This window comes from Rhinatrema bivittatum, chromosome 7 (genome assembly GCF_901001135.1).
Source record: "Rhinatrema bivittatum chromosome 7, aRhiBiv1.1, whole genome shotgun sequence".
Classification (NCBI taxonomy): Eukaryota; Metazoa; Chordata; class Amphibia; order Gymnophiona; family Rhinatrematidae; genus Rhinatrema; species Rhinatrema bivittatum.
This window is the reverse complement of record NC_042621.1, coordinates 98,357,401-98,371,866: the sequence shown is the minus strand read 5'-3', so window position 1 is coordinate 98,371,866 and position 14,466 is coordinate 98,357,401. Positions and strand designations below refer to the sequence as shown.

Below are 14,466 nucleotides of genomic sequence, written 5' to 3'. Positions count from 1 at the left end.
TAAGCCGGCGTCAGTCCCTCAGAAATTGCCTTGCAACGAGGTCTCTTGGTTGGATTAGTTGCTGTTCCTGGTATTCTTGTTCCTGCTCTTCAGTTTCAGAGTTCCTGCTTACTGTTGTGCCTTACTTCGGACTGCCTTCTCGTTTTTGGATTCCTGCTGCCTGCCTAGACCCCGGACTGTTTTCTCGTGCTGATTCCTGCTGCCTGCCTAGACCCCGGACTGTTTACTCGTGCTGATTCCTGCTGCCTGCCTAGACCCCGGACTGTCACTCGTGCTGATTCCTGCTGCCCGCCTAGACCTCGGACCGCTCCCTCGTCTTCGACTCCAGCTGCCAGCCGGATCTGATTGCTCCCTATCTTCTCCGGGTTCCACCTCAGCTCCAGCTCCACTCCGGGATTTCTTCTACGCCAACTTCTCCTAAGTCCCAGCGGTCCGGGTTCCTACGGGCTCCTCCTGGGGGGACCTCGGGCTTCCAGGGCGAAGACACCTAAGCCCTAGCGACTCGGGTGTCAACAGCTTCTCTGGAGGCGCCTCGGGTTTCCAGGTGAAGTCCAGGCCTCAGTCAGGCGTGTTCTGCCTCCCGACTGTGCATCCAACAGTCGGCCCAAGGATCCACCTCCATTCATTACACCAAATACACAGAATAGTTTAAAAAAATGCACAATTCAAAAAATATTGCAATATGGCAGCTCTCTCTGCCAATAAACATACAAGGAACAATTTAAAAAGGTATAGTTCAAAACATACTGCAGTAGGACAATTCTGTAACTGCCAACAAACACCCAGAGAAACAATTTAAAAATGCACAGTTCAAAAGGTATTGATCTTAATTGTCCATACCTTCCAGTTCTTCTTCAGATAATTCTACTTCCATTTCATCTTCTTCCATCTATTGCTACAGCTCTCTCTCTCTCCAGCCTGGAGAATAGATCTTTCCCCTTCCTCTATGTCCATCCAAAGGTTGTCCTCACTATTATCCCAAGTGAGGTCGGAGTCCCTCCCCTTTCCTAGGGACCCCATCCTCAGAGCCCCATAATTCCTTGGGTATGCTAGTCTCTGCAAGAAATGAAGTTTTTACAACTTTTTACTGCTCTGGGGTTTATTCAAGAGGCTGTCCATATTTCTCACAAGACAAGCAGAGTGGTAGTCCTCACATATGGGTGACATCATCAGGATGGAGCCCAATCACGGAATACTTTTCTCAAAGTTTCTAGAACTTTGACTGGCACCTACTGGGCATGCCCAGCATGGCACTAACCCTGCATCCAGTAGGGGTCCCCCTTCAGTCTCTTTTTTTTCCAAGCAGCAGTAGCCATGTGGGTTAAGGAGCTCTCTAGAGATTCCTGACAGGAATTTTCCTCACGGAACTTCTTTAAAAAATTTAAAAAAATTTTACCCCATAGGGGTCCCCCTATTGATATCCGTACTCCGCTCAAACAAATGGTAATGGAACCCATGAGAGAAGGAGTGATACTTGACCTAGCGCTCACAAATGGGGATAATCTCTAATGTCCAGGTGGGTGTTCACCTTAGCACCAGTAGTCATTGGATGGTATGGTTTGATATCACAGCCAGGATGGTGAGAAGTTACACAAAGATTCAAATTTTGAATTTCAAAAATGCTGACGACAGTGGTCCAAATTAAAAGGAGTCATTACCAAAGCAACAAACAGGAGTACAACAACTATTTAGCCCAGCCATTTTAGGACACTTTGGGATCAGTGTGAGAAAGCATTTGAAGAGTAAGGATGTCTGATTTTTACATTCTGGTAAGGCTTCCCAGCTTCACCCAAACAGCATTTCATTTAGAAGTGATACCTCATTGTGCACTCCTTGCCCGAAGGTCTATCTCCTACTAATTTACAGAGAGATTTTTATACCTGATACCTTTTTGGAGCAAAAGGGCTCTCAGTGGGGGTCGAAAGACCTATGAGCCTACTCTAAACCTTAGGTGGGCAAGCACCAGTAATGGATCCTGCTTCTTCCTTACCTCACATCTCTTGCATTTCAGTTGCTTGGATATTCTTTTTGACATAAAGAGCTATTCCTCCCCCTTTTCTGTGTTCTCTGTCCTTCCTTAAGTTATAGCTTGGGATGGCTGTATCCCAATCATTAGACTCATTGAATCTTGTCTCTGTAATAGCAACAAGTCTGGCTCTACCATTAAGGCCTTCAGGTTGGGATTGTATTGCCTAGACTACAAGCATTTGGGCTGATAGCTTTCCAACCTTTCTCCCTTGGTTTGCTGCTCTCCTAATCACCTTTTCTGCTCCTTTGCTTAGGCGTGGAACATTGAGCTGATTGGTTTTGTTATTTTCTCCTCTAACTTCCTGTATTGCTTGGGGGCAACATTCCAGTTTCATTGGCCACCTTCTGCCATCCTCATTCTCTAATTTAAATGTCTGATGCATGACTTGTATTTCTCACTTAGGATCTTCTTTCCTGCCACTTACAAATATAAGCCATCCTTATGGTATAGTCTCTTACTACTTCCTCCAAATAGTCCCAGCCTCCAATGTATCCAAATCTACTTTTTTTACATCATGTTTTGAGCCATATATTGAAATTTTTCTCTCCGGCTTGTATTTTCCTTTCCCTTTCCATGAACAGAATAGGCAATATTCTTTTCCATCTGTCTGATCTCCTTCTCTAGATTCTGGAATTTGTTCTGAACTGCTTGAAAACTGTTTCTAGCGAGGTCATTGGTCCCCAGATGGATGATGAATTTGATATTAGAGTCGTTACTATCTTCTATAATTGCATTGGCTACCTGGTTGGTGTTTCTACCAGCTGAGGATCCTGGTGTTACGTGACACGGGTATTTCGTGTGCCCTTGGGCCTCGGCCCGACCCCAGACGGATCCAGGACCGAACCGAGGGTTGGCAACGTGTCCCAGCAAGGTAGAGACAGGTCTTACCCTCTGCCGGGCCTGCAAGCTCCCAAGGCGAACAAGAAGATTTTGGAAGGTGAACGGTCCTCCGACCGTTCCAAGCCCTTCCAGACCTGCGGCTTGAATTGGCATGGAGCAGCAGGCCGGCCTGAGGATGAGGGCAGACGGAGGCTTTGACACGAAGACATGACTATGAGAAGGCGAAGACATGACAACAAGGCTGATGTGAAGACATGACACCAAGGCTGATGCGACAGCATCACAGACGAGATGAAGAACTTGACAAAGTCCTGCAAGACAAGAAGCTGGGAAGGTAGACAATGGCACTGTCTCTCAGGGTGCCCTACACAGCCCACCTTCACGGGCGGACCCAATGGGCTGGTCGCGGACCACCCTGTCCCACTGCGTGCCCTACACTGCCCGAGGAGGCTGGTCACGGACCACGCGGAGAGTGGGACAAGCGCAGGAGAGGATCCAGTCGAGGCGGGACTTCGACGACGAAGCCGATGTCATTCGAAGCACCACAAAGGCTGGCAGGATAGGACGGCTCAGGAGCACAGGACATCAGTCCATTGCCGGCATCTCCCAAGATGGAGAAGCGTCACCCCGGAGATCAACAGCCGGCAGAACAGAAGGCTCAGGAGCATCGAAGCAAAACACCAAGGAGAGCTGGAACACCAGGAAGCGAGACATCAGGAGGCGAGACACCAGGACACCTGGACGGGGACCTCAGGCAACGAAGACATGGTTCAAGATGAGACGAGGAGCTCCCACGAAGAAGACAAAGGACCTGATAGAGCCTGGCAGGCAGGAGCCTCCAGGACTGAAGAAACTCCGATGCAAGGCGAAGAGGAGTTGCAGGAACAGCCCTTTTATAGGGCTAGCACAGGAAACAGACTCAAGATGGGGCCCAGGGCATATCCGGCCGTGGGCCCTTTAAATCTTGTAGAGAGGCGTGGCTACGTGCCTAGGAGCAGGAAGGAAGCTGTGCAAGACTGTGGACAGCGGTCCTGCACCGATGTCAGCGACGCAGCAGCAGGGCTGGGCCTGGAGACAGGCCCCGATGATGGCAGCGGCTCCAGCCGCTGCAGGAGGCCCCGAGGGCAGCTCCAGCCGCCAATCCATCTCGGGGCTTGCGGCCTCTGGCCGCGAAGATGGCAGAGACGGCGGCGGCTCCAGCCACGTAGAAGGCAAGTGAAGAGCAAGGCAAAATGAGCAGCCTCCAGGTCACAAAGGGAAGCAGAGTCCGCGGCTCCGGCCGCGAGGGAAGGCCCGACTTCAGCGGCTTCAGCCACATCGGGCAGCAGCAAGTCAGCAACGGTAAGGAGCCTGCTCACGAGGGGACCCGCGGGCAGAGCTCATAACACCTGGAAGGCATTTAACTATTGTATCCCTCTCCAAATGAGTTCCCTATTTAATTTCTCTAATGACTGAATCTCCTAGCTGAAGGAGCTTTCTTTTATGAGATTTGATAAGGTTAAAGGGTTGTCGGGTACATTGGGTATCTTCTTACTTTTCAGACACCACTTCATTTTCTGTTGCAGGAGCAACTTCATTATTGAATGTAGAAAAGGCATTATGTAAGGGTAACCAGGCTATCTCTAGCCATGCCCTGTTGCAGGTCTAAAGTTATCCAGGAACATATTCCTGAATAACTGTATCCTTAACCAGCTATATTCAAAAGAATGTGGCTGGTTAAGTGGCAATAGCCATTTGAAAAACAAAATGTTACAGTGGGCATCATGGCTTGCTTCCCAGCCCTCCTCCTCCACCACTCAATGTAAAAAATTGCCCTGTCAGGTCAAGCCCCTCTCCAACCTCCAAAGCCCTCCAAGTGTTATTTAAAAATCAGTTTCATTGGTGCCACTCTCCACCCTTCCCCCTACCCTCTCTCTAGTAAAGTTTACTATTAAATAAAGGCCTCTCTCCCTCCTCCCACCTCCCCACTCCAATCCTAATCCTCCCATCCACTCAGTACCTTAGTCAACCCCTTTCTAGCAATGAGATCATGGTATGCTGCAATTCCAAGTACTTCCGACATTGCTCTATTAATATCTTATAGTACATATTTTATTTATTAGATTTTTATTTTCCAGTTTTAGTAGTAATCTTTGCACAAAGAGTAAGAAAGTTACAGGCCCTAATCATGCATGATTTGTATACTCATACATATAAAAACAGAATGATCATAAAAATGTATCACAAATTTGAGCTAGTCCATTGTCTTACCATCATTTTTCCAAAGCCTCATATACCAAAAGTAATTTAAGAAAAGCTTTATTTTTCCCGTCAATAGAAGGGCTGAATTAGCCATGCTGTCTGGGAGTGTACACGTGACCGAGAGTAGGCGGAGTTTTCCTCAGTGAGTCACAGAGCTTTGACTCTGTGCAGCTGCGCAGTCATCTTCCCGCGCTAACTTCCATTTTCCCTCAGTCTCTTTTTTTCCGCGAGTCATTTCGCACACAAGGTTTTTTCCTTTCACTTTTTCCAACTTTTTTTCAAGTTTTTTTGCTGTATCGATGGCTCCGAAGCCATCGGGATTTAAATACTGCCAATGTGGCAAAGTTATGTCCATCACTGATGGGCATAACTATTGCTACATTTGCGTTGGGCCAGACCACGACCAAGCCTCTTGCCAAGACTGTGGTCGAATGTCTCCCCGAGTCCAGCATCAGTGCGCCAAAGCGATCGGGCTCTTATGCCCCAACGCATTCGACGCACTCCTCGCCGGGACCGGTGAAGAAAAAGCAGAAAACATCGATGAAGAGGGCCACCTCACTAGGTCCACAGGACCCTTTCTGCACAATTCTAGGCGCCAGGCCCAGGTTTGATAAACCTCCAGTGCCCGATAAAACAGCCCAGGCACCAAACCCATTGCCTCCACGGGACAAAAGAACCCCAGATGCATCGATCATCCACGCTCTTCGGCACCAAAGCCGTCGAAGCGCTCGACGCAGCCGGAGCGCCCGAAGACTGTGACGCACTCGACACATGGAGCACCCTCAACGCAGCCAGCGCACTCGACACAACCGGCGTGTGCAGCGCACTTGAAGCATTCTGACCCAACGGCGCACAAGAAGCCGACACACTCGACGCACTCGACGCACTCCACGTGCCCGACGCACACCTTGACGCATGCAACGCATGCCACAACACAACAGACGCAGCCTGGTCATAAAGACCATTCACCTCATTATAAGCAGACGGACCACACTAAACATACTCACAGAGCCCCATCCACTCATTCTGAGCACTCTGGTCACTCCATACCACCTAAACCCCACGAGAAAGCCCTGACGTGGAGATAGAGGTCTTGTCGGACCCGGATTCCATATCTTCAAGAGGTCCATTGGGAAGTGGAGACTCCTTCTCCGACTTATCCTCTGTATCCCGAAGCAAAAGGTTGTCTCCTCAGATGCAGGTACCATTCCATCAGAGACATAGGCCATCTCCAATCATTCCACCAGGTCTTCAATTAAAATGCACTGATGTGCAGGATATTCTTCTGGCAGCACTGCCCATAAGACCTCCATCAACTGTCAGTCAAATACCTCCACAATCAGGTAATCTAGCATCCAGAGCCATACTGCAGATTACTTAGGCACTAAGCTCTTTCTTTGAAGATCTAGAATCTATGCAAGCAGGATCCAAACCACCAATAACATCTCCTGAGCCTTCACCACTGACGACGACTCCTCCTAGACCAGCTAGCCTGGCCAACTTTCCATCTCCAATTCCAGTTCCCCCACGCAGCCTGGATTCACAAATCTCGTCCACATCCTCTCCAAGTTCCTCTACAGGCATGCCCTAGGATCCACCAGAAGACTTGCCAGAACCATATTCACCACCGGAGCATCTCTCCTATGCAAAATTCATTGAAAAGGTGGGAAATCTACTTAATGTGGAGACCGGTAAAATTCTGGATCTCCGGGCCGAAGTGTTAGGCATCTTAAATATCTTTGAGATGCCACCAGAACCAACAGCTTTACCACCCCATTCAGTTTTGGACGGAGTCCTCCACAAGTTGTGGGAAACCCCTTTATCGACCATGGCTGCTTCATGAAAAATGGATCTGAAATATCGAATGAGGAACTCTACCATCTACGACTCCACCCAGCTACCCCACAATTCCATTGTGGTAGAGTCTGCGTTAGCAAAGGCAAAACATTCGAAATTTCACGCAAATGCACCTCCGGGTAAGAAGCATAAATACATGGACGACTTTGGACGTAAGGTGTACCACGCTTCCATGTTGTCCACAAAAATCCACCACCATCAATTCTATATGACGCAGTACTTATATGAGTGTCTACAGAAGTTACATCTACTTTGTCTCTCGGCTGAGAACACCTTGCTGCAACCCTTCCTAGATATGGAAGAAGGCCTACGCCATTTGCTTCGATCAGTTTATGAGGCATTTGAATCCTCTCTGAGGTCTTCTTCAGCCATCATCGCTGCCTGGCGCCTTTCTTGACTAAGGGCAAGCACGATTCGTGAAGATATCCATGATAAGCTTGCAGACATACCTTGCATGGGAGACAACTAAGCAAAGCCCGACAGCTCCACAAAAACAGCCGCCTGCTGTTTAAGTCTCATCGAACCACCCCTGCCGCCCTTTATAGGAGGTCAACTCCAATATTTTTACAGCAATTGGGAATCGATCACCTTAGATCGTTGGGTTCTCGACATCATCCGAGAAAGTTATCGCCTAAATTTCATGGCTTTTCCATCCCTTCCTCATGTACCTCCTCTTCGAAGTACATCAAACCAATTACCATCCCTTTGAACAGAAATTGCAAGCCTTCTACTACAAAGATCTGTTCAAACAATCCCTCATCAACAACAGAATCAGGGATTTTATTCCCAATACTTTCTCATTCCAAAAAAGTCAGGGGGCCTTCGCCCCATTCTAGATTTACAGAACCTCAACAAACATATTAAAAAAAAAAAGTTCAAGATGACCTCTCTCAAAAGCATCCTGCCTCTCCTGCAACCCAACGACTGGATGTGTTCCATCGACCTAACGGAAGCGTACTCCCATATACCCATGTACCCTTCTTCCTGGCACTACCTCTGTTTTCAAGTTCGGAACAGACACTATCAGTACAAGGTCCTACCTTTTGGCCTGTCCTCAGCCCCAAGAGTATTTACAAAATGCTTGGCGGTGGTGGTGGCGGCTCACCTCAGACAACTATCAATCCAGATCTTTCCCTATCTGGACGACTGGCTATTAGTGGCATCAGACCAGACTACTCTACGGGCGCACACAGTGCACACGATCAATTGCTACAGACTCTGGAATTACTGATAAATTACGAAAAATCACATCTACAACCTATCCAGTCACTGCATTTCATCGGATTCCTCATCAATACAGTAAAGGAGAGGGCCTACCTTCCACAGGTCAGAATTCAAACTCTCTCCTGCCTTGCGCAGAAGTTATGCAACCAGTCTCATGCCTTGGCACCTCAAATACTTCAACTGTTGGGTCATATGGTGGCAGCTATTCCTGTGGTTCCCCACACAAGACTACACATGCGCCGCTTACAATGGGGCCTAAAATATCAATGGTCTTAGTTCCTACAACCGCTAACAACCAAGATACACCTAACCGAACCAATGATCATGGACATTCAATGGTGGCTCTCTCCCACCAACCTATCCTCAGGAGCCCCCATCCGAGTGCCTCCTCATCAGCTTACACTCACGACAGATGTTTCCAGGAAAGGTTGGAGAGCCCGTCTCGCAGATCCAGAAACTCAGGGGTTATGGTCTCCCCAGGAATCCAAATACCAGATCAACCTCCTAGAATTACGGGCAATTTGGAAAGCATTACAGACCTTCTCTCAAATCCAAGGAAAACGCCTTATGGTATACACCGACAATCAAGTCGCCATGTTTTACATAAACAAAGAAGGAGGGTCCAGTTCATGGACACTCTGTCAGAAGCACTTTGGATACTCCATTGGGTGAATACATCCAACGTAGCACTCCAGGCCACCTACCTACCAGGTCTGGACAATGTCACGGCGGATCACTTGAGCAGGGTTTTTCACCTGCACAAATGGACTTTAAATCGAGAAGTAGTCCTTTCCATATTCAAACAGTGGGGCTTCCCAGCAATCGACCTTTTTGTCACGGAAGACAACTGTCTAGCACAAGTCTTTTGCTCCATTTACCCCAGCAGCCTTTAGTATGCCCCAGACTCCTTCCTCATTCCTTGGACGGAGAACTTGCTGTATGCCTACCCTCCCATTCTGCTAATATCAAGGACAATTAAAAAATGTATTCAAGACATAGTGGACATGATTCTCATAGCTCCAGCTTGGCTGAGACAACCATGGTATCCCTATCTCATTCGACTTTCTATACGCCCACCGATTCCACTGGGGGTCCACCAACAACTGCTAACACACGAAGGAGGTTCCCTCCTTCATCTAATGCACCAATCCCTCCATCTGACAGCATGGAGATTGAAAGCAAATATTAAACCACCTCAGTCTACCTTCCCAGGTGGAAGAGATTCTTATAGCATCCAGGAAGCCTTCAACCAGACGCAACTATGCAGGGAAATGGCATCGCTATGCTGTATGGTGCAAACCATGAAAGCTAGATCCGTTCTCCTCCACCGTCATACATCTCCTGGAGTACCTCCATACTCTATACCAAGCTGGTCTGGCTACCACGTCAGTTTGAGTGCATATCAGTGCTATTGCAGTTTTTCATCACCCTCACAATGGCCTTCCCATTTCCAATCATCCTTTGGTCTCCAGATTCATGTTGGGCATGCTTTACCTCCGACCACCAGTGATGAAGCCACCTGTACCCTGGGATCTGAACATGATCCTAGAGTAGCTCATGATGTCTCCTTTCGAGCCTTTAGATACATGCCATGTAAAATACCTCACCTGGAAAACGGTATTCCTGGTAGCCATCACATCAACTAGGAGAGTGAGTGAGTTACAAGCCTTCGACACAGCGAACCATGAAATATTGATCAAAAGACTCGAAGAAATAGGGCTACACAGTAACACAATAGCATGGTCCAAGTCATATTTAAATAACAGATTTTTTCAGGTGCAAATCAAAAACACAATGTCTAAAAAAGTAAATTTACAAATAGGAGTACCACAAGGATCAGCATTGTCTGCAACACTTTTTAATATTTACCTCCTCCCACTATGCCACCTACTAGCTGGTCTTGGTATCATACATTATATATATGCAGATGACATACAGCTAATTCTACCCATTGATGACACAATTGAAAAAACAATAAAATTAGCCAACATATATCTGGACATAATCAAACAGCTATTAAACCAAATGGAGCTAGTGATAAATATTGAAAAAACTGAATTCATACACTTGGAACGAAAAAACATAAATCCAATCCAATCACCAATAATGCTTAAAAATAAACAAAAAGTGGAATTAGCAGAAAAGGTGCATAACCTAGGTGTAATAATAGACTCTGAACTAAACCTGAAACAACACATATTACTGAAAGTAAAGGAAAGATCCGCCAAATTAATGGTCCTCAGGAAGATAAAACCTCTATTAACGCTACCAAATTTCCGAAGTCTTTAAAGATGGCGCCGGCCAGCCAGTGCTCCTACCATGTGACAGGGGCCGGCCAATGGCACGGATACCCTGTCATATGGTAAGGGCAAAGGGCCATCGGCGCCATCTTTATGAGTGGCAGCCGACGGCCTGAGAACGGGAAATTGCTCCCGGGACCACCACTAGACCACCAGGTAATTTTAAAATGTTTTGGGGGGATCGGGAGGGTGGGGGAAGCTAAGGGGTCGTTTTTAAAGGGTCGGGTGGGGTTTTTTTTTATCGGGCCATCGGCGCCATTTTTGAGTGGCAGCCAAAATGGCGCCGATGGACCGAGAGCGGGAGATCGGTCCCCGCGCCCCCACTGGACCACCAGGTACTCGTAAAAAGCTTTGGGGGGGGGGTTCGGGAGGGTGGGGGAAGGTAAGGGATTCGTTTTATAGGGTCGGGGTGGGTTTAGGGTTTTTTTGGTGTGCCGGTTTTCCCCGCCCTCCCCCGATTTACGATTTTTCACGATAAATCGGGGGAATTTCTATTGTATCGCGACTCTTAACGATTTTTGACGATTTAAAATATATCTGACGATTGTTTTAAATCGTCAAAAAATGATTCACATCCCTACTGCTGACTATCCCATCTATTAAATCAGCCAGACTTACACAAGTAAGGAAGCGAGCACTATATTTGGCAGGGCCCACATTGTGGAATTCAATGCCACTGGAGATAAGACTGCAGAGAAACTTCAAACTTTTCAAGGGAAGCCTAAAAACCTGGCTCTTTAAACATGCTTTTTTTTTAAAGAGAATGGAGAATCTGATTAAGATCGTAACTCAGCACCGAGTATGTAGTTTTTAATTTTCCTTTTTTTCTCACAGCTAAATACACCTTAAATTGTTAACCTTATATATGAACTGCAATAGAGACTTATCAAACTAACGAAAACAAATCAACAAATAGTTTTTTATATTAAGAGAACAATGTTACCGCTCATTATTGGCATAGCAATAATATGTTATCTATCTCAAACAATTTTTATATATTCCTTGTTGTAAACCGTTGTGATGGTAAATTAACTTAACGACGGTATAGAAAAGATTTTAAATAAATAAAAAAATAAATCATTCATTACCCTCCTTACTTGAGTTTTACCACGACAAGGTTACCCTTCAACCTTATCCCACCTTCCTTCCCAAAGTGGTCTCCGCTTTTCATCTTAATCAGACCATCACTCTACCTATTTTCATGCTGAAGCCTCATCACAATAAGCGTGACCAACTCCTGCACTCACTAGACTGTAAACAAACTCTAGCCTACTATAAACAAAGAACTCAATCTCCTTCCAGACCTTCTCAGCTCTTCCTTTCCTTAAACCCAAACGACCCTAGTCAACCAGTCTCTAAGAGAACCATATCCAGTTGGTTATCACAATGCATTCAGTTCTGCTATGAAAAGCGTTCAATCAAACTCGATAAGAAGCCTCAGGTGAACCAGATACGTGCCACAGCAGCATCAGGTGCCCACTTGAGAAAGGTTCCATTACTGGACATCTTCAAAGCAGCTATTTGGTCCTCCATTCATACCTTCACATCACACTATTGTCTTCAACAACAAGCGGCCTCTGATACGGCACTGGGCTCAGCAGTCTTGTCAACCCTTCAAAACCGATAAGACTTTTTGTACTCTTTGTACTCTTTGTACAGGTTAGTGTCCTGAGCTTCTAAAACATAATACATGGACACAACCTGGAGGCTTGGGACTCCCAGACAGCAAGGCTAATTCAGCCCTGCTACCAATGGGAAAAAGCAAGTTTGCTTACCGTAAATGGTGTTTCCGTAGATAGCAGGATGAATTAGCCATGCGATCCCGCCCTTCTCCCTAGACAGTCACATAAAGGACAGTCCACGCGTTACTTCTTGCTTGGCTACAAAGAGACTGAGAGAAAATGGAAGTTAGCGCGGGAAGACGACCGCGCAGCCGCACAGAGTCAAATCTCTGGGATTCACTGAGGAAAATTCTGCCTACTCCCGGTCATGTGTACGCTCCCAGACAGCATGGCTAACTCATACTGCTATCTACAGAAACACTGTTTACGGTAAGCAAACTTGCTTCTTCTAAATAGACAAAGCCCTTCAGAAAATCATCTTAGTCATCTTTCAACCCGGTCAGCAAGGTTTTCCCATCATAAAACAAACTCTTTCAGCATAGATATCAGATTGTATTGTATACTGCTGCTTTCAATCAGGTTGACAACTTTAAGAAAAGGTAAAGGCACATCAAATGAGGGCTACATCAGCAGCTTAAGACCATCTCCACTCTACTTCTATAGAAGAAATTTATAAGGCTACCACATGATCTTCTATTCATACCTTCACTGCATAGTACTGCCTAAAAATGCATCCCATTGAGATAGCATTTTTGGCCAAGAAGTACTTAAAAGCTTCTTTGAATCTTCAACTCTCCCTCCATTATCTATGAATTATGGGTTGTATAATTCATTTTAATATAAATAAAGCTGAGAAATATTGTATGAAACCCTCAACTTGGGAATACACACATGTCCTATTTGTCCATGGGAAAGCAAAATTGCTTACATGTAACAGGTGTTTTCTTTAGACAGCAGGACAAATCAATCACACAATTCCACTTTCTGCTTAAAGTTGAAGATTAGCTTGCTACAAAAAATTAGACTCATGTTATGACGGCTATGTGGGAACACCCAATCATCCTCAAAGACCTTCTCAGTCTTACTGAGCTCTGAGAGAGCTTTTCTGTCTCAGAGCTGTCAGATGACATCATCCATTTGTGTGGTTGATTTGTCCTGCTGTCTATGAAGAACATCTGCTACAGATAACCAACCTCACTTACCTGAATGTAATCCTCTTTGAAGTGGCTGAAAGACAGACTATAAATCAAATAAATAATGAGAGAAAAACATGAATACCGGTTGATATTTAGTAAGTCGTATGGCATCCCTAGAATATAAGATTTTGAAGAAGATTATAAACTGTACAGTTTGCTAGAAGGTGCTAAGGTTATTCAGTGTTTTATTTTTCATTTTTGTTTTATTTCATTGGTGGAGGATTTTTTTTTTTTTCATTTCACTTTGTGATTTTTATAGCTACCAGACCCATGCTTTAAAACTTTTATAGCTACCAGACCCATGCTTTAAAACTTTTTAAAAGAATCCTGGGGTTCTCATGCAGTCCTCCCGTCTTTTTAACTTACTCCATCCCAGGGGTTCAAATGAGGAAGTAGTGATTCCTAGTTTCTCCTGCCTGCCAGTGTCATACTGCTTTTGACAGGGGATCGCACTTGCTCCATTTAGACTCAGGAATGGGGTAAGTTAATGAGGGGCCCAAGGAGCACAAGGGATGGAAAAGAAGCCTTGGGGGCTTTAAAAAAGTTTTAAAGTATGGGTTTAGTTGGGACAGGAAGAAATGAGAGAAAAACAAACACAACTTTGTTCATTTTTCTTTGTTTCATTTTCATTTTCTAAATGAAACAAATGAAACAAAATGAAATGAAATAGGAAATGTTGACATTTCCTATTTCATTTTAAACAAAAACACAGCCCTAGAAGTTTCACCTATAGTATATGACAGGATATTTGATCTATCAGTATGCTATCTTTAGAGAACAGCCTCTTTAGAATTATTCCCATAAATAATTGTTACTAATAATACGTACTATGTTTTATAGCCTGTGCTATACAAATTAACGTATATGGACATGATTCCATTGATTTGAGGAACTTAGTCTTAAGTTTGAGCATATTCCATTGATTTGAGGAACTTAGTCTTAAGTTTGAGCATAAGGAAGCTAAGGGGGTCATTTTCTATTGCTTATCGCATGCGATAGCTTGCTGGGGGCGGCAAGGAGGCGGACACTGCGATGTCTGCGATAAGGTAAGCACCGTTATCATCGCCAGTAGCACGCCCAATAGCACCCCCTTTCACGATGGCGCTATTGGGTGCGAAAGCCGGCAGCGATAACACCGTGGTGGTGCGATGGCTGCC

General features: G+C 45.6%; 1 protein-coding gene across 1 annotated transcript in view; it reads left to right on the top strand.

Moving 5' to 3' along the window:
* Positions 1-14,466, top strand: part of KCTD19 (potassium channel tetramerization domain containing 19) — a 487,519-nt gene that overhangs the window by 279,244 nt on the left and 193,809 nt on the right. The gene's annotated exons all lie outside the window — the stretch shown is intronic.